Source organism: Lepidochelys olivacea (assembly GCF_965140295.1).
Source record: "Lepidochelys olivacea isolate rLepOli2 genome assembly, chromosome: 1".
In the NCBI taxonomy this organism is placed as follows: domain Eukaryota; kingdom Metazoa; phylum Chordata; order Testudines; family Cheloniidae; genus Lepidochelys; species Lepidochelys olivacea.
In genome coordinates this window covers 51124468-51145449 of record NC_140411.1, presented here as the reverse complement: position 1 = coordinate 51145449, position 20982 = coordinate 51124468, and the positions used below count along the sequence as shown (strand labels likewise).

The window sequence follows — 20982 nt, the reverse complement described above, 5'->3', positions numbered from 1 at the left end:
CGCATGCGGAGCTGAATTTTCCTTCACAGTTGCAACATTGTTGTTCTGTCCCTTCCTCACAGTTTCCGTATGAATGTTCACTTCCACGCTTGCTGCGCCACATTTTTACTTTGAAATTGTTTGCTTTGGTACCTGTAACCTCTCACAGGAGAAGGAGTATATCCAGAAGAACTGATACACTAAAGTTCCTCTATCTGGTAGCATTCTTCCCTTAAATGTGAGCAGCACAGCTGTCGAGAGAGCTTGCTAGCCCCTCTTCTACTGATTAGCCTCTTGTATGCACTGTTGTTGTAACATGTAGGTCCAAGGATATCAGGGAAATAAGGTAGGAGAGGTAATATCTTTTACCTGTGGGTGAATGCTTTTCACAAAGAGATTACTCTACTCTATATCTGACCCCTGAGTCCTCATCCTCAAAGGAAACCTTCACAACTCATTCAAAAGACTAGCATTGGAGCTTAAATTCATAACTTTGCTAGACACTAAATCCAGTGTCTCTATTCATGCCATGATTTTTATGGCCTAATACCACCACCTGTAACCCACTAACAATCCCCCACCAGCTTCTTCCTACCCCCAACCCTTTCCTCCCTATGGCTGTAGGGGTGTTAATGGGCCATTTTACCATGAATGATCCCTAGAAATGTGTTTACTATGTCATACCTTGTATTTAGCTGTGACACTTCAAAACTTGGTTCCCAGACCAGTTTGTGGAAAAATACTGACATTCCATGATGGAGTCCAGAGACATTTGGTCTGGTCACCTGCCCTTGCAGTGTTATGGAAGCCATTGTTTACAAGCTGGCCAAAACGCCCATAGGAAGGTTAAGCTATTCCATTGTCTTTGCTGATGGCCCATCAGCCCTGTCTGGCTTCTTCATTGTTGTACCTGAAAGGCTGGCTGTGGGTGTTCTCCAGAGTAAGCCCATTTCTGTATGGATCCCTAATATCACTGTGAAGAATATGGGGTGCAGTGTCACAACTTTCCATTAGGGATTGTCTACACATACAGTGCTGCCATGGCACAGCTGCAGCTCTTAGGGAAGACGCTACCTATGCTGACAGGAGAGCTTCTCCACCTAGGTACTCCACCTCCCTGAAAGGAGGTAGCTAGCTTGAACCAATCTGTAAACCCTGTATATGATGGAAAAGACTTCAAGCCTGGGGGTGTGGCAGGACCCCTAGTTCCAGCACCTATGTGACTGGCTCTCGACAGGGTTTGTTGTCTGCACACAGTGGTCCAGATCCTTAAATAGTGTGGTCTTATGGTGAAAACTCAGTTATTAATTGTGACTGCTAACACCTTACCAGAGGTCTGGCACAGAGTAGGCCTCCTGTAATCTATTTGGCACACTTGTTTTTTTCAGTGTGGAGAGAATCCCCTAACCAGTTTTGCCTGTCATTCCTGACACCTTTAGTACCACAGAAGCCCCAGCTATTGATTTTGGGTTTTTTTTTATTTTGTAACTTGAGGAAGCATGTAGGAGGTGCCTATGATGGATCTGTGGAGTGAGAGTAAGGGAAAAATGTGGTAACTGGAAAACTGATTGCATTATTGTTATCATAATAATCAAATTTTAACAGTTAATAAAATACATGCAGGAATGAAAAACAGTTCTAAAACATAGATAAATCAAAGTTTAAATAAAAATGTTTCAAAAGTTTTTAAAAATGGAAGCTTAAGTTTAAATATAATAAAATAAAATAGACCAGGTAAGAGTTAAATATTGCTAGCATTAATTATAAATAACACAGAGAAACTAGGATTTAATACATACATATATATGCTTTATTCAGATATGAGGAAAATAAGAACTATTTGGATTTATGCTAACTAGGATGGTTACAAATTTTATCAGTCCCACTGACTCCATATTGTGAACATTCTTCCTCCCTCATCCCAGGGGATAGCAGTGCACAATTGTCTGGGTGTATCATGAGAGTTTACCCTGAATTATCTGGATTAAGCTGGAGTCAGAGACAGACTTCCAGACAAGATGGACCTTGGTCTATTCTCATATGGCAGTTGCTTTGTTCATAGAAATAAAACTTGCCTGCAGTAGCGTTAGGAGCAGTTGACTTCATTGCAGTTTGGTGACATAATGTGATCTAAATTAATAATTTTTTGACTGTGCCTGTTAATAATATTGTAGAATATGGTATGTCAGTAGAGAATAACTTTACTCATAAGACTTTCAATTTTCCAAATGAATAATTTAGGGTTGTAATTAAATGAAAGACACCTTCCCTTGTTATAAAATAATTTCTGTGCCTTCTGAAATGTGGGTTATAGTTAAGGCTTGACTGTGTAATTTATATGCACACCATTATTCTGGACTGGATGGCATCAGAGCTATTCATCCTTATGTCATAAGCCCTATATTGGTAACAGCTAATGGAGATTCTCCTTTGGCTTAAGTGGAAAGGGTCTCTACTTTAGGAAGCGTGGAGAGAAAAGTAACTTTTGTGTCCCCTTTTTGGCTCCCAGGGACTAGTCAGGGAGTTGGCCAGGCGTCGGCATAAGTTATTGTAGCCCATAGCTTCTTTAACCTATGCCTAGCGGCATAAGTCACTGAAGGACATTCTGGCAGCTGAAGACTGCTGGGGCATACAGATGCCATCTTTGCCCAAGGCATATCCTCTGTATTAGGGGCTGGAAGGTGCGTGATGATTAAGTACAGTGGCTCTATGCCCTTCAGTGGTTCCTCTGTGCTGAAGGAAATTGTCTACCAACTTAGTTGCCTTTATGGTTGTTTTGTGTAGGCAATGCAGGAGGCCCAAGATCCGCCCCACTTTTATTGTTTTATTTATTAAGTACAGTACCTTAAAGTACTTTAAACAAAAATGAGGTCCCTTCAGAAAATTCTAAGTTCTGTTAATGCAAAAATGGTGGTTTTGTTTTTGTTTTCTCTTTGTAACACTGTGTCCCACCTGGAACTTCCTGTACTGCATGCATCCGATGAAGTGAGCTGTAGCTCACGAATGCTTATGATCAAATAAATTTGTTAGTCTCTAAGGTGCCACAAGTCCTCCTTTTCTTTTTGCGGATACAGACTAACACGGCTGCTACTCTGAAACCTGAATGGACTGTGAAAGTTATACAGACTTAACCAGCTCTTATTAGGTCATGACATCAAAAATACCCATCTTTTATATCATCAAGCCATTTTCAGTTGCCATGGTTTGATCTAATAGTTATTCTAGGCAATAGCTCTGTAAAGCAGGAAATGATTGTTTTAGCAGAGGAGACATATTTCAGATACCAGGAGGTCTTAATATCTGTCTAAGCAGCAAAGGTTTTTCTTTTTGCCTGAGAACCCTGGATTTAATGGCATACTGCATGGAACTGGCTCTTTAACATCAAACAGTTCTGAAGTATGTTTCTATACAGGAAGATACAAGTCCCCTTTATACACTAGCTTGTAAATTATTTCATTGTCTGTCTTTATTCCAACGAAGAAAAAATTTAAAGGAAAAATGAGGTTTTCTTTTGCCAATGTCCTAACTTCGGCACATAATTTTACTGAATTTCTGGCTCTGTATGTGCCATATTACCCTGTTAAGGCAAGGGTATAGATTCTAGAATGTAGGAAAGATTGCACAGGCAGAAGAATATACCATTCTTAGTATTTTGGCTGTAGCCTTGTTTACATGGAATCTTTCCTTGCCCATTTGAAGAGTCTCCTTTATTTTGAGTTTTAAAACTGTTTATTCCAAAAGGCCTTCGTCATGGTCTATTGTAATATTTTCATCTATTTACCCTGTTTTATATAAAGGCATAGAAAGCCACCAGTAAACACACACTGAAGAAATAAATACATTTCCTGATAACTTCTTCTGCAATCCCATAAGTGACACTTGGTTTGATTAGTGAATGTTTTATTGGAACTCGTTCAGAGGCATTCACTTGTCTTGCAGACTTAACAATGATGCCAGATATAAATGAAAATAATAAAATGTAACATGTAATTCTTTATCCCCACATCTCAATTGAATTGCCAAACTTTTTTTACAGAAATTTACAAGAGCATACCAGGGTGGATTTGATTTAAATCAAATTGATTTAAACCATGATTTAAATCACTAGTCAGGAAGATGCGATTTAATCATGGATTTCTACATAAAAGTGCATTCTTGTTGGTTGTTATAACCTTAACACACATTCTTCAAAACTCCGAGATAGATGTAGGTTTCATTTTTAGAAGATACACACTATACATTTTTAAGTGATTTATTCTGAAAACTTTTCAGATTATTTTTACAGCTATATCAGAAAATGAATGATTGTTTGGTTATTTCATTTACCAAAGGTAATTGAAGCAGATATTTATGAAGTCATTGGGAGGTGAACTATCTCCAATTCAACAGGTTAATCATTAATATTTGGAATATTTTCTTGTTGTGCTGTATTAGGAGGAGAACATCACTAGACAGACATTTAAATTGTTTCAGTTACCTAAAACAACAATGTTATGGATTTTTTTCTTCAACAGCAAACATATAATATTATAACAAAACAAACATATGTATTTTTGAATTTTGTTAAACATACAAGTTTTTTAAAATCAAGTTTGTTTTTGTTAAAATTGTTTTTAACTAAAACGTTACATGAAATATTAAAAAAAAAATTAAATTGACAATGTCAGCCAGGTCAACATGAGAAACTTAAAGTATTGGCTTCTGCAGCTAACTCTCAGTCGTCCTCACCTTCATTTTCCTGTTTGTTCATAATCTGGAAAAGAAAAACAAGCTTTCCTGCTTTTTCAGGTCCCAAACAATTTCTCAGTTTGGAATGAATTAATACAAAGGAAGAAAATATTCTTTCTACACTGGCAGAAGAAGTTACTGCTGTTAAAAGTGAGATTATTACTTCAACAGTCTCTGAATCCAAATGCTTAAGTGACTTTCACCAGTTCACTGGTGCGACTTTCTTTAAAACATCATCAGAAAGCATATATTTCTTGAATGGTTCACCCTTAGCTCTGAAGTTTATTATAGTTGGCATTATGGAGGGATGATTGCTAGATGTCCATGTCATAGCCAACCCCTCTTCTTCAGCAGTTAAGATTTGACCCTGGTTGTGAGTGTTCAGAATATTTGCAAGAAAATGAGCTGGAGATAGTGCTTGTCCCATTCATTTTTTTAATGCTCGTAATTTAACTCTGTCATTGCATATTTCTTTTTAAGATCTCACTCAGTTCCTTCCAAATTTCAACCGTATCAGCAATAAAACAGCAATTTCCCTGCATTTTGTTCAAGGCTACAGAAATAGGCTTCAGGGTACTCAGCATGTGTAAGACATTCCTCTTAAGCCCCATGTTGAGAACTTTGGCTGTGACAGTGCCATCTATTTTTTCATGATTTTGTTCACAAACTGTCCTCAGATTAGGCCAGTTCTTGATATAGTGCTCAAAACAGTCCACTACTGAGTTCCATCGCACGTCTTGTGGGAGAGCTAGCTTGGTTCCTCCCCCTTTTTTCAGAGCAGCTACTGCAAAGTGGGGATTGTTACGGAAGTATTTTGCAATTTCAACAATATTAGCCTTTATTTCTGGAACACTGAAGTCTTTGGCTAGGATGTGCATCAAATGAGCCCTGCAACCGTATGTTATTAGTTTGGGACTCTCTTCTTGGATACATTTGCAGCATTGTCTGTGACCAAGCTGCGTACTAGACCTTCAAATTTTTTTTCCACAGTTTGTTATAGCTTTTACTGCTACTTCTTGTAAGTATTCTGCTGTGTGTGCATTTCCTGATCTATCAATTTTCTGTAAGGAAGGCATTCCCTTCTTCTGTTGTCACACAAGCACATAGAACAGGATCATTGTGGACATTGCTCCACCCTCTAGACCTTTTGCATACTGCTCAATTTCTCTTTCATACACTTTACTGAGCATTTTGCCTGCGACATCTGCTCTGTTGGGTGGACTGTATCCTGGTCTTAATGACTGAAGCATGTTAATGAAGTGTGGGTTCTCAATCCTAAAGAAAGGAGAGTTTGGTGCATAAACAAACTGGGCAGTTTTTTCATGAATTACCTCTTTTTGTAATCTGCTGGTTCTTATCACAAACTTATCTTTGGTTGTTTCACAATGATGGAGATTTCTTTTTCTTTTTTGCTACAGGTGATATACTGTGGCTATGTGACATACATGATGTGACTGAAACACGATCATTGGCAGATAACTCTGAAACTATAGAAAATGATGGTGATCCTGAAGGTGGATAGTCTTCAGAATCCTGTATGTTGAGGATGTATTCTCCTAAACAAAATAAGTCAATGCAGTTATTTAATTATTATTACCATACTGCTCATTTAGTATTACTCATTACATTCACTGATACTCAGTACTACTTTAAAGGTAAAATTGTGAAAGGAAGATTTGCCTATTTCAGCTATTTAGTTTTTGCCACAACCGCATCTAAAATGATAGTACCATAGAGTAACAACTATATTTTTTGCTCAAACATGAGAATTCAAGAATAGTCCAGAAGGAAGTCAAGCAGTCCTTAAGAAAGAAGTATGAAATAAAAAAGTTTACCAACCTAAACATCCTGCATGTTCAGACATGTTCCGTTCATCATCTTCAACGCGGCTTCCTCCTGAGAAGGAACACTTTCATTCGGGAAACCAGGCCTTGCATTTCTTTGTTGCACTGTTGGCATTTTGCACAAATGCCTATCTTACCCACAGGTAGAGGAACTTCATTAAAATATTCCCAAACTGGGTCTCTTATGGCCTGCTGGCATTATAGGTTTTCCCTCCTAGTGAGAGAATGGCATGGTAGATCTCAAATTAGTGACGGCTACACTCAGAAAGACCTCAAGACTTCTGGAATATGCTACTCAAACAGGTTTCAGAGTAACAGCCGTGTTAGTCTGTATTCGCAAAAAGAAAAGGAGTACTTGTGGCACCTTAGAGACTAACCAATTTATTAGAGCATAAGCTTTCGTGAGCTACAGCTCACTTCCTCAGATATCTCCTCTTCCTCCAGATATCTGAGGAAGTGAGCTGTAGCTCACGAAAGCTTATGCTCTAATAAATTGGTTAGTCTCTAAGGTGCCACAAGTACTCCTTTTCTTTTTGCTACTCAAACAGTTTCACTTTTGTTTCTACTGCCTGTCCCTCCCTTCTCACATTTATCTCCAGACTTCTTCTCCTTGTCCAGATCTATTCCGCCCCAACCATCTTCTATTCATAGAACTTTTTGAAACTTTGCACTTTTAGAGAGAGGTAAGGGATTGACTGTGTATACACAAATTTGCAGAGGACAATAGAGTTGAGGTCTGTTATTTCTCACCTCTCTATTTATTTATTTTATTTTATTTTATTTTATTTCATTTAAAAACATTTTTGCTGTTAACAAGCATGTTATCTCTGGAGGCACAAATCCACAATTTGAGAACTGCAAAACTAAGCATCTCTGATGGTATCTTCTAAACTGAGCACAAGTACTCCTTTTCTTTTTGCGAATACAGACTAACACGGCTGTTACTCTGAAACCATTTGGTAGATAGAAAGATTAACCTAAATAATCTATACAGAAGCCCCTGGAACCCCATAAGATTGGGTCCCTAATCCATGAACTATTGGAACATTTACAAAACTTTTCTTAAACATTATATGAATATATCGCCTTATGCTATAGAATTAGACTTTATGATCCCTAGTCCACGATGGGATATCTTTGAGGAATAATGTGTCTTAATTAAAACTATCTTTAGGTAGGTTTTTTTTCTCAAAAAGCATTTTATCAAATACATCCGATTTTAAATAAAAAAAATGATTTTTTTTTAATTTAAATAATTGATTTTTATCCATTCTGGATGATACCATAGTTCCTGTTTATAAGGGCTATTTTGTTATATATCAATACATAATGGACCTGATTTTTCATCCCTTTGCCCTTGAGTAAAACTAGTGTAACTCCATTGATTTATGCTTGATTTATAGATTTATTTAGTCTTGTCAATGTGGGAGTACCTGCCAGGGCTTTCATTGTTTTTACACAGTTTCAAAGTTGTTGGCTTGCCTATTTCTAACAGAAATAAAAAATATTGGAAGTGAATTTGCTTTCACAATGTGACTTTGAAAATGATGCTTATTGACATTTCTGGTTTTATGTAAAATGTGTGCATGTATAAAAAGCCCTTTTCTTTAGCAATAATTTTGGGGGCAAATTGCTCTGTGGTATAAATATAGAATACATACTTTATCTAGCACCCCTACTCTACTTGCTGTACATTGATGACATCTTCATCATCCAGACCCATGGGAAGGAAGCCCTTGAGGAATTCCACTAGGATTTCAACAATTTCCACCCTACCATCTACCTCAGCCTGGACCAGTCCACACAAGAGATCCACTTCCTAGACACTACAGTGGTAATAAGCGATGGTCACGTAAACACCACTATATACCAGAAACCTACTGACTGCTATACTTACCTACATGCCTCCAGCTTTCATCCAGACCACATCACACGATCCATTGTCTACGGCCAAGCTCTAAGATACAACCGCATTTGCTCTAATCCCTCAGACAGAGACAAACACCTACAGGATCTCTATCAAGCATTCTTAAAACTACAATACCCACCTGCTGAAGTGAAGAAACAGATTGACAGAGCCAGAAGGGTACCCAAAAGTCACCTACTACAAGACAGGCCCAACAAAGAAAATAACAGAACGCCACTAACCGTCACCTACAGCCCCCAACTAAAACCTCTCCAGCGCATCATCAAGGATCTACAACCTATCCTGAAGGACGATCCCTCACTCTCTCAGATCTTGGGAGACAGGCCAGTCCTCGCTTACAGACAGACCCCCAACCTGAAGCAAATACTCACCAGCAACCAAATACTAACCCAGGAACCTATTTTTGCAACAAAACCTGATGCCAACTCTGTCCACATATTTATTCAAGTGACACTATCATAGGACCTAACCACATCAGGAGCTCATTCACCTGCACATCTACCAATGTGATATATGCCATCATGTGCCAGCAGTGCCCCTCTGCCATATACATTGGCTAAACCGGACAGTCTCTACGCAAAAAAATAAATGGACACAAATTTGACATCAGGAATTATAAAATTTAAAAACCAGTAGGAGGACACTTCAATCTCCCTGGTCACTCAATAACAGACCTAAAAGTGGCAATTCTTCAACAAAAAAAACTTCAAAACCAGACTCCAACGTGAAACTACAGAACTGGAATTAATTTGAAAACTGGACACCATTACATTAAGCCTGAATAAAGACTGGGAGTGGTTGGGTCCTTACAAAACCTAAATCTAATTTTCCCCATACTAGTTTTCCCCCTACTGTTACTCACACCTTGTCAACTGTTTTGAAATGGGCCACTCTCTCATTACCACTACAAAAGTTATTTTTCCTCCCTTAGTATCCTACTGTTAATTCAGTTGTCTCGTTAGACTGACCTTGATAAGGCAACTCCCATCTTTTCATGTATTTATACCTGCTCCTGTATTTTCCATTCCATGCATCTGATGAAGTAGGTTCTAGCCCATGAAAGCTTATGCCCAAATAAATTTTAGTCTCTAAGGTGCCACAAGTACTCCTGGTTGTTTTTGGTGATACAGACTAACACGGCTACCACTCTGAAACCTGAGCAGATTTTGGCTTCAGTGTCTTGAATGTATGCATAACACCCTTTTTAAAGAGAAATGCTCTATATCTCTAGTATAAAGGCATGTGTATAATGAAATGGATTTGTGCACATTCTTCGGAGAATGGGCCAGATTCACAGATTTTTACATTACTTCTGTAATGCAAAGGTTCCATAAACCCAGTTTAACTGGCCTAGAGCAGCACACAGCAGCCAGGGGATAGTGGTTAATATTGCACAACGCTGGCAATATCTTCCCAAGTAACCTGGCTGGGTACTTGGCTGAGGAACCTGTACGGAGGAAGAAAGTGGATTCCTTCCTCCATGCTGTGGAGTCTTTCCAAAGCCCTTCTGAGCTGAGGTTTCCATAGCTATCTACAGGACCTGAATGCCCAATTTCCATTGGGATTGTGAATCTGTATCTTTTAGGCAGCTTTGAAAATCTCAGTCCATGAACCTAGTGCTCCCATCTGTGATATGAAAGGGTTGGAACATAGTTAAGTGATGAATTCCCTCTCCCCAGGCTCCCCTCTACTCTGTCCCTTTCTTTTCTATTCCTGTCCCCATTTCTCCACAACAGCACTCTGGGAGCTGCAACATACATACTTCCTTGCTTTGGGAAGGGGTACATTCCTTTTATACAGCTGTCGCCAATCTTAGTCCTTCTCACACACCGGCATTGCAACAGCTACCCTGCATGTGGTCCCCTCCAAATCTATGGAGGGGAGAGCAGGATTTCTGCCATCCTCACAGCTTGGATATTTTGAAGACACAAGTAATTGCTTTTTATTTTAATTACTTTACATTTATTGTGACTGTTTTTATTATGTTGAATAGCACCCTGGCAAGGGCAGAGAAATGTTTTACGAAGCTGTTATGTGTTAAATAATATATGCAGATGGGACCATAGCTATAGCTGGTGTAAATTAGCTCCACTGAAGTCAATTTATGCCAGCTGAAGACTTGGCCCATAACTTTGTGGTGAATACCTCAGGCAATATCCATATGTTAGTACTTTTTAGGAGCTCGCTTATAGCTTTACAACGCCTGTAAAATAGAGGGGTGTTGTGGAAATGCTGATAGGCTTTTACAAAATACGTACAGTGCCAGATTCCTTGCTCGGTCATATTGGAATGATGCCAGAGTAACTGTTGATGTCTGAGTTACGCTGTCAGAGATGAGAATCTAGCCCACAAATGATCGACAACCCTTAAAGCCTAAATATTGGTTTTGAAGTCTTTATGGATTTCCCTTTGAGTCTCTCTCTCTCTCTCTTTGTATTGTGATTGTCTTGACCTGGCTCACTGCAGTAATTCAGGGTTTATTCATGGCGCTTCCTCATTTTTTATCTTTGTCTGAAGATAGTTCTAGAAGTTTTGTTTAGTTTCTCTCAAGGCAAAAAGAAATGCTGCTATCATTTCCTTTGTGTGGTAGAAACCAGTGGAGAAGAGCTTCCTTGTCCTGGAGATCTCTAAGGTTTTTTAAGTACTATCTTTCTAAAGCTGAAAGGGTTTGCAAAATGATGATCCTCTTTGTCTGTCTGTTTTCATCCCAACAACAAGGGCCTTCGGCCTATTCAAGTGAATATTTGCAGACCGGTTAAATTCTCGAGGCCTACAAAGCCAGAGCCTTGTGACTCAGCTGTCAGAAGTAATTTTGTAGTCAATATCCATATAGCAGCCACTTGGAATTGGCTGTGAGTGGAGGACAAGACAGTAGGCACATAGGTTGTATTATCAAAGGCAGCTGAAAGAGTGGAATCCTGCAGGCGGTATTTTTTAGCATCTCCTGTCTGGACCATTTTAGTGCTACCGTTCAAGTTCTGATGATCCTTCCTGTGTGGATGTAGGCTGCTTTGTGTCTTCTTTCACCTTCTCTGTGCTAGTCTTCCCTCAAGCTCAAGTACTGGCTGTATATTAAATCTATTGTGAAAGCAGTTCTGTACGCAAATATTTGAAGTCCTGTTCTGCTCCTGTTGATGTCACATGGAGTATGATTGGTCCCTAACTTTATCAGTTTTGGCCATGCTGTATATCTTGTCATGTCAGTAAAGGTGTTTGATATTGACTTGAATACTAATTCCTGTCTCTTTTTCTGTGTGCTGGTGTACATCAGAAGATACAAAATTTTCAAGGATAATAGGTCAGTAAGTAGATAGAGCCCAGTGTTTTTTCACAAATGTGAAGCAACATGAAATAAAACAAACAACCTATAAAATGGGGAAAAAACAAAATTCCTGTAGCTTCCTGTCCCTCAGGGCTGGGTCCAGCTTCTCACTCTGGGCATTGGGCCTGGATAGCCTGTCTGCTCCTGTGTCATGACAGGCTGGACGTGGGGCAAAATTTAAATGATGGTGGTAGGTCCTGGCACACAGGGTTGCAGCACCACTCAGTTAAATTTGGCCTATCCACTCCCCCTGTCATTATGGAGGGGCAGACAGCCCAAACCTAAGCAGTGCTGCCACACCATGGACCAGGTGGCAATACCCAGGACGGGGAGCCAGGCCCAGCCCTGCAGGACAAGAGCCACTGCTGACAGCTGAGTGCAGGGTGGGCATGCTCTGAAACCTAACCTGCCCCCTGACCCCATGGCTTTTCTACTCACCCCCGAGGCAAGACTTGACACATTTTCCCTGCAGATCTCCTGTAATAGAAAAAAATCCAACAAAATCCCCCCCCCAAATAAAATGAAAAAATTATAAAAAGAATGTCAGCATTCTATCAGTAAGTTTATTCAAATGTGCAGTGCAACTGTGTTCTCGGTTTGCTTTGGTCTTCTCATCCTGAACAAAGCTATTCAGGTTAGTCCACCTTTGATCATTTTCATAGATTCATAGATTCATAGATATTTAGGTCAGAAGGGACCATTATGATCATCTAGTCTGACCTCCTGCACAATGCAGGCCACAGAATTTCACCCACCACTCCTAAAAAAGACCTCACACCTATATCTGTGCTATTGAAGTCCTCAAATTGTAGTTTGAAGACCTCAAGGAGCAGAGAATCCTCCAGCAAGTGACCCGTGCCCCATGCTACAGAGGAAGGCGAAAAACCTCCAGGGCCTTCCAATCTGCCCTGGAGGAAAATTCCTTCCCGACCCCAAATATGGCGATCAGCTAAACCCTGAGCATATGGGCAAGATTCATCAGCCAGATACTACAGAAAATTCTTTCCCGGGTAACTTGGATCTTACCCCATCTAAAAACCCATCACAGGCCATTGGGCCTATTTACCATGAATATTTAATTACCAAAACCATGTTATCCCATCATACCATCTCCTCCATAAACTTATCGAGTTTAATCTTAAAGCAAGATAGATCTTTTGCCCCCACTACTTCCCTCGGAAGGCTATTCCAAAACTTCACTCCTCTGATGGTTAGAAACCTTCGTCTAATTTCTAATCTAAATTTCCTAGTGGCCAGTTTATATCCATTTGTTCTTGTGTCCACATTGGTACTGAGTTTAAATAATTCCTCTCCCTCTCTGGTATTTATCCCTCTGATATATTTATAGAGAGCAATCATATCTCCCCTCAACCTTCTTTTAGTTAGGCTAAACAAGCCAAGCTCCCTGAGTCTCCTTTCATAAGACAAGTTTTCCATTCCTCGGATCATCCTAGTAGCCCTTCTCTGTACCTGTTCCAGTTTGAATTCATCCTTCTTAAACATGGGAGACCAGAACTGCACACAGTATTCCAGGTGAGGTCTCACCAGTGCCTTATATAACGGTACTAAAACCTCCTTATCCCTACTGGAAATACCTCTCCTGATGCATCCCAAGACGACATTAGCTTTTTTCACAGCCATATCACATTGGCAGCTCATAGTCAACCTATGATCAACCAATACTCCAAGGTCCTTTTCCTCCTCCGTTACTTCTATTTGATGCGTCCCTAGCTTATAACTAAAATTCTTGTTATTAATCCCTAAATGCATGACCTTACACTTCTCACTATTAAATTTCATCCTATTCCTATTACTCCAGTTTACAAGGTCATCCAGATCCTCCTGTAGGGTATCCCTGTCCTTCTCTAAATTAGCAATACCTCCCAGCTTTGTATCATCTGCAAACTTTATTAGCACACTCCCACTTTTTGTGCCCAGGTCAGTAATAAAAAGATTAAATAAGATTGGTCCCAAAACTGATCCTTGAGGAACTCCACTGGTAACCTCCCTCCAACTTGACAGTTCACCTTTCAGTAGGACCCGTTGTAGTCTCCCCTTTAACCAATTCCCTATCCACCTTTCAATTTTCCTATTGATGCCCATCTTATCCAATTTAACTAATAATTCCCCATGTGGCACAGTATCAAACGCCTTACTAAAATCTAAATAAATTAGATCCACTGCGTTTCCTTTATCTAAAAAATCTGTTACTCTCTCAAAGAAGGAAATCAGGTTGGTTTGGCACGATCTACCTTTTGTAAAACCATGTTGTATTTTGTCCCATTTACCATTGACTTCAATGTCCTTAACTACCTTCTCCTTCAAAATTTTTTCCAAGACCTTGCATACTACAGATGTCAAACTAACAGGCCTATAATTACTTGGATCACTTTTTTTCCCTTTCTTAAAAATAGGAACTATGTTAGCAATTCTCCAATCATATGGTACAACCCCTGAATTTACAGATTCATTAAAAATTCTTGCTAATGGGCTTGCAATTTCTTGTGCCAATTCTTTTAATATTCTTGGATGAAGATTATCTGGGCCCCCCGATTTAGCCCCATTAAGCTGTTTGAGTTTCGCTTCTACCTCAGATATGGTGATGTCTACCTCCATATCCTCATTCCCATTTATCATGCTACCATTATCCCTAAGATCCTCTTTAGTCTTATTAAAGACTGAGGCAAAGTATTTGTTTAGATATTGGGCCATGCCTAGATTATCCTTGACCTCCACTCCATCCTCAGTTTTTAGCGGTCCCACTTCTTCTTTCTTTGTTTTCTTCCTATTTATATGACTATAGAACCTTTTACTATTGGTTTTAATTCCATTTTGGCTTCAAAACTTATTTTTCACCAATTCTTCCTTTATATTCATTTCCCCCGTTTTGGCCCAGATTCCACAAACACGTACGTGCACAAGTAGTCCCATTGAAGTCTCTGAGGCTATTTCATGCCTCAAGTATTTTCACGACTGGGATCCATTTTTGTATGTTGGGGTGGATGGACATAGATTCTAGTTTGATATAACTTTTTGGTTTATTATGTACATTGTCCCAGACACTGTTGTGAGATAAGTGTTCTATAAACCAGTTGAGGACCTGATTCTGCCACCCTTAAGTTAGATCAGTGTTACTCCCAGACTGCAGTGCACGAGTCGCAAGTGGTTCTTTAATGTGTCTCCTGCAGCTTTTTACAACACATGTTGTTAAAACACTGTGCTTTAATTATTAATCAATAAAGATGCTTTTACTATGTTATTAGTGCAAGTTGATAACTTAGTTGGTTAAGTTAACTTATTTGCTCTGAGAATTGTGTGTGTGTATATGTGTATGTATATATATATTTAAACAGCATGATGGGAAATATTTAGTTTTTTATATATATAACTAAATATTTCCCCTGTCATGCTGTTTAAATATGAATTGTACTATGGTAAATTCACACTACTGTGCCTCTTTTGGGTAATGTTGATTGCAAATTTGGCTCCTGAACCTCTGATGTCTGAATATCACTGGTTTGTAACTTATTCTATAAGTAGTCCCATTATTACTGGGCATCAAGAAAGGTGGTAGAATCAGATCCTAATTAAGTAAATGAATTAAGTGAAATCCTGTCCCTATTGAAGTTAATGGGAATTTTGCCATTGACTTTAATGGGACCAGGATTTCACCTCTAAGATTTATTTTTTCTAAGCTGCTGAACTTTCTCTTTTCAGTCCTTACATATATTAGATTTCCCATCTTTCATCTTCCAGGCATTTTCCTGTTCATCTTGTTTATATATTTCTTCATACACATTTCTTCTTCCCTCCCTCCCCGTTTTGTTTGTTGTCAACTAGGCATACTGATCTTTGCTGCCCCTTGGCTACCTGCTCGACTTTACTTTTAGTGTGTATGGTATAAATCAATATTCTAGCAGATAGAGAGCAGAGGTAGCAAGAGAACCTTCTGTTATGGAGCTGTTTTACAAAAGATATATTAAGATGGGCAATGGTTTCATTTTTAGACTAGCTTATGTTTTTATGACAATTTAAACATAATTTAGACGTCAAGTTATCAACTTCTATTTCATTACTGCTAATCTTAATTGCTGTTTTGTACCTGCTTTGAGTTTCCATTTACTATATGCTTTTGAAAGCTGTGTAATCAAATAAAGCATGTAGTGACGTGTTTATTTAAAACATTTTATTTCAGAAGCAAACAAATGAGCTGTTGCATTACAAAAGTAGCAACTGTCACAAATAAAATACAGCACTTGGTTTGACTAAAGTTGTGCAAACCCTTTTATTATAGAGATGCCCTTTTTAAACTGGTTGTAGGTTTAGTGAGGAAGGTCCATTTCCTTTCTGCCCACCTGCTCACAGGGAAAATATCAGGCAAGGAGCCCCTGTCATCCACCCATGGCTAGAGTAAGAATCAGGGGGGTAGCTAGGGAGTGGGCAGCTTATTTGACCTTACTCCTACATGCTCCAGTAAGTATGATCTCAGTGCAGCCTTCACTATGGAGTTGCTGCTGCTGTCTCCAGAATAACAGCTGTGATCAAACAGAGATCAGAAAACACAGATGAGATTGGGGATGATCCAATAGCATTATAAATCTCTTGTATCCAAAAGACACAGCTAGATTTGTTAGAGGTGCCATATCATCACACATATGGGGTGGATTAACAAGAACATTAAACGGTATTTGTTTGTAGTAGTAGAACAAGAACAAAGCTGTATCAACAAAGGAAGGCCCTGATCCTGCATGTGGAGTTGTTGAAGTCTGCTGCATGGGTGTGGGAGAGGAAGCTGCTTACCTGGGCAGCTGGCAATGTTTTCTCCTTTTGTTCGCTGCCATCTGCCTTCAGGAAGCAGCTTTAGTTACTTCTGCATGAATTAGGGGCAACTTTTTTTTCTTTCCTTACAGCTGCTCTGAACCCAAGTGAGAGGGCCACAATCCAACGGTAATCAGTCTGGCCGTAGCCCTCTGATAAATAAAGGGGGGTAGCTCCCTTTGGTGGACACCCAGCCAGCCAGTTAGCTGTAAAATCCCTCTTGGTAGCTGTTTTCTACTTGCTTTACGTGTAAAGGGTTAAAAAGTCCCCCAGGTTTTAAAAATAATAATAATAATGGGCATCTGACTAAAAGAGCCAATGCGTGGGTTAGAACTTTTTAAAATTGGGAAACAAACTTTCCTTTTGTCTGTTGTTCTCTCTGGGCTGCAGGGGCATGGAGCAGCAATGCTATAAGCAGGAATGCTGTGTAAGGTTTGAACCAGGTATGAAAAATTGTCTTTCATACCTAGAAGGAATCATTTGGATAGGGAATGTTTAGATAAACGCGATCAGGTTTATTTCTTTATTTTGGCTTGTGGATCTCCTCTGTGCTAAGGTGAAAGGGCTGAGAGTATCCCACAGGGAGGAATTCCCAAGTGCTCCATCTGGGTCAAAGGGGGGTTTATGCATTTGGGTGCTGACAGCGTTCACCAAGCCAAGATTAGAGAAAAGCTGTAGCCTTGGGAGTTTAATATAAGCCTGGAGTCGTAAGTATTAATATTTTAGAATCCTTGCGGGCCCCCACTTTCTGTACTCGAAGTGGCAGAGTGGGGATTCAGCCTTGACAGGCCCCTACCTATGTGTCGCCCACTCTGTCATCATTTCCCTTTTATGTGTCTGCTTGTAATATTGAGGTGTTGCACAGACATTTCCACAGGGGTAGACTGTTGTCGACACTGGCAATGCCTCATTGTGAACTAGGTGCCTGATCCTGTTTGGGTCTACTACTCCTCTGCTCCTGTTGCACTCAGTTAGATGTGATGGAAGGCAGCACCTTTCAGGATCATGTCCCAGCCAATGTTCCCTCTAATTTTTATGTCCATGTGCGGAATGAGTTTTGTTGTGTGCACCAATATGGAGGTGATGTGGTGGAGCTGGGGCCAACGGGTTTGGACAGTCTGTGGGAGGGGACTCTGGGTGGGGCAGAGGGTTGGGGTGCGGTGGGGGTGTGGGCTCTGGGGTGGGGCCGGGGATGAGGGGATTGGGATGCGGGAGGGGGCTCAGGGTTGGAGCAGGAAGTTGGGGGGTGAGGGCTCCAGCTGGGGGTGAGGGCTCTGTGGTGCAGGCTGTCCTGGGGCAGCAGGGAGAGAGAGGAGTTCCCACAGCCCTCTCTTGCTGCAGCAGCTCGCGGTTGGGGGAGAGGCTCTTCTCCTGAGACGCAGCAGCTCCAGTAGGGCTAGGCCAGGCTGTGGGAGGGGTACCTCTCCCCAGCCATGGCAGCTTCGCCTGGGCTGGGCCAGGATGGGGGGCGGGTGCCTCTCCCTTCCTGTGCGGCCCTTGATAGCCTGCTGCGTGGCCGTGCAGCTTAGAAGGAACTTAGGTCCCAGCTAGGTTTGCATAACCTCTCAAAACACACATCCATGTCACATATGGCAGGGCAGGATATGGTATCAACACAACTATCTTGGAACCCATCTATTGTCCACCAAGGCAGCTGTGTTCATCAGGAAGGATGAAGCAATTAAGGCCTGGACTGAAACTTTCATGAGCCAGAGGAAGAGCATTTTCAGCTAAAGATCCTCATCTGTGGGACCTTCTGCTGGATGACATCCAAATGAGCCTAATCCCTTACTGATTTCAGGTCCCATTGCAAAATCCACCTTTGCTCAAAAGCCTTCCTACAATACCAGCGCCTGTGGGGAGGGCGGAAGAAGAAAAGAAAAACATGCCAAATCTAAGCAGCTAAACCAGAAATGGAAAGTATAAGGATTTATGTAGTACACATTACTGTTTTGTAAGTATGACCTACATTCTTTGATCCTAGATATATACATTTACATTTAGCTGTATTAAAATGCAAATTGTTTGCTTGTGCCTAATTTACCAAGCAATCCAGATCACTCTGTATCAGAGACTTGGCCTCCTCATTATTTACCACTCCCACAGTTTTTGTGTAATCTACAAACTTTATCAGTGATGATTTTGTTTTCTTCCAGGTCATTGATAAAAAATGTTAAATAGCATAGGGCCAAGAATTGAGCCTTGCAGGACCCCACTGGAAACACACCCGCTTGATGATGAGTCCCTGTTTACAGCTACTATTTGAGACCTATTAGTTAGCCATCTTTTAATCCATTGAATGTGTGTCATGTTAATTTTATATTGTTGTAGTGATGGCGTGGGCACTTTCACCCCCTTGCACAAGTCACAGAACAAACTGGTTTGTAATCCTTGATTTATCTGAATGATTGCTATGAGGAGTGTTGGGTCCACATTTCTATCTGAAAATGTCATGTATTGAAGAACCCTCGGAAATGCAGATTGCATTAGTCATCTCACTAAACAGAGAGCTCAGAATATGAAAAATTCACCATGTTTAGTTTCTTGATAATCTGGTCAGCCTACTTTTGTACATAGGTTTTTGTTTTGTTTTTTAAATACAGGGTTCTATACTAACAACTATTTCAAAGGATTTTTGTATGTCTCAGACAATTCAAAGGATGCCAATCATGTCACATACTATTTTACTAAATTGACTCACTGTGTTTGCATCTATGCAAAGAGAGACAAGGTGGGCTATTAATATCTCTTATTGGACCAACACAGCTACAACAATACTGCAATCTATAAAAAGATTCAGTCTTCAGTGATCAGAGGCTCAGCTTATATTTTCTTCCCTCTAAAGATTTTTTCCCCCCACAAAACACTGAAAATGTAAATGTGGGTTCTCTGGTTATTGAAATTTCTTATAAACTTTAATCTTTCAGGTATACTTCAGCTATGCAAAATGCAGATTCTGAGTGTAAATATTGGTGTGGTTAATGGAAATTGCATGCATAAATGCTTAAGTATGAAGCTGAAAACGACTTCCTTTCTTTGTTCCTAGCAGCACAATCCCCTTTCAATGCTTCAGGCTTGATGGGAAAGGGGTGGGCGGGGGGAGGGTGTTGGAGGGTTTGGCCATAATGCAGCATGTAAAGAGAGATTTTTTTAAAAAAGAACTGTGGAAGAAAAAGTGCAAAATTCTTATGAAATACAGTTTATTATTTTTAGTTTTTCATTTGTATAAACATGCCCATTTTATAATAGTACAAAGTAGCACTATAGCATTCAATCCAAGATAATCCAATTACTGTTTCACTCTGACATGTCTCACTGTTGTATAGGATAAAAATAAAAGAATCTCAAGCTTGATCATTCTATGGCTTTGTATACACATTTGATCATGTAAATAAATTGTAGGAGTGTATGGAGGTGCCCCCTATTTTCCTGTCCATCTCTTTAATGTGTTGCTATATAAGGTTCTGTACCATCAAAAGAGATTATGAAATTACTTCTTAAAGCTAAAACTATTAATGAAAACACTTATTGCAAACAAATTTGTCAGTGTCTCAAATAGCTGGAACTTGACTTTCTAAAAAGCGGTGTACCACTGTGCAGAGTTTAATTTAGGCACTTGGGGTTTTGCATGACAAAGAATTTGATTTTGTAATTTCACAGAAATGCTGCAGGTCAGGCTCACAGCTTGTTCTGATGGAAGTGCATTTTGGGGGGCTTATTTAGTTGGATGATGGTGCCACCAAGCCTCTGCAGTAGTTGCCTTGTTTAAAATTTATATGCCATTTGGCATGCTGCTATCCGGCAATGTCAGAGTCTGCTATAATCTGGGTATTCATTTTTATGTCCATTTACTTGGTATTAATACTCATACTTTCTTAGCTGTCCTACAGATTCAAAATGTGGTATTGTACTGACTATTTGGCACTTTGGCATGTTTCTACCCTGCACTCTGCATGGATTTACTGAAGAGGGATTTGCAGAATGGTTTGAAAGACTATATTATATTTTCTCTGCCTACTGGGGGTTGGTTTGTTTTTTGTTCACATTTGTTATGATCTATATGTCCAGAATAGCATCAGCTTTCTCGGAAACACTAAGATTTGTTGCAGTGTCTCAAAGTGAAGTTGAATTATACAAGTCCCTCTGCTGGTTAGGTTTCTGGATCAGGCAGGCAAGGGTTATATAGGCTTGTTAATTACCAATGGCGGCTGCCATTGTGTGTTTTATAAAAATTCTCTTTCGATGACAAATGAATTGGGCAGGCCATCCAATTTTTGTCATAATTGTAGTTAAATAAAATTAGGGTTTCTGTTTTAAGTTTTAACCATTAAACGCCCATAAAACCCCCCTGATGATGATAATGA

At 39.8% G+C, this 20982-nt stretch overlaps 1 protein-coding gene across 3 annotated transcripts in view; it reads left to right on the top strand.

The window, feature by feature from the left end:
- Window positions 1-20982, top strand: part of LOC311515111 (putative tRNA methyltransferase 9B) — a 97080-nt gene that overhangs the window by 23209 nt on the left and 52889 nt on the right. The window contains exon 2 of one of the 3 annotated variants that reach the window (XM_084617985.1): window positions 18420-18572. The exons of 1 other annotated variant lie outside the window; for it this stretch is intronic. The gene's annotated coding sequence lies outside the window, so the exon portion shown is untranslated. Of the gene's footprint in view, window positions 1-6125; window positions 6243-18419; window positions 18573-20982 lie in introns of all 3 variants that reach the window. One more of the 3 variants, XM_084617987.1, reaches the window with a different exon arrangement.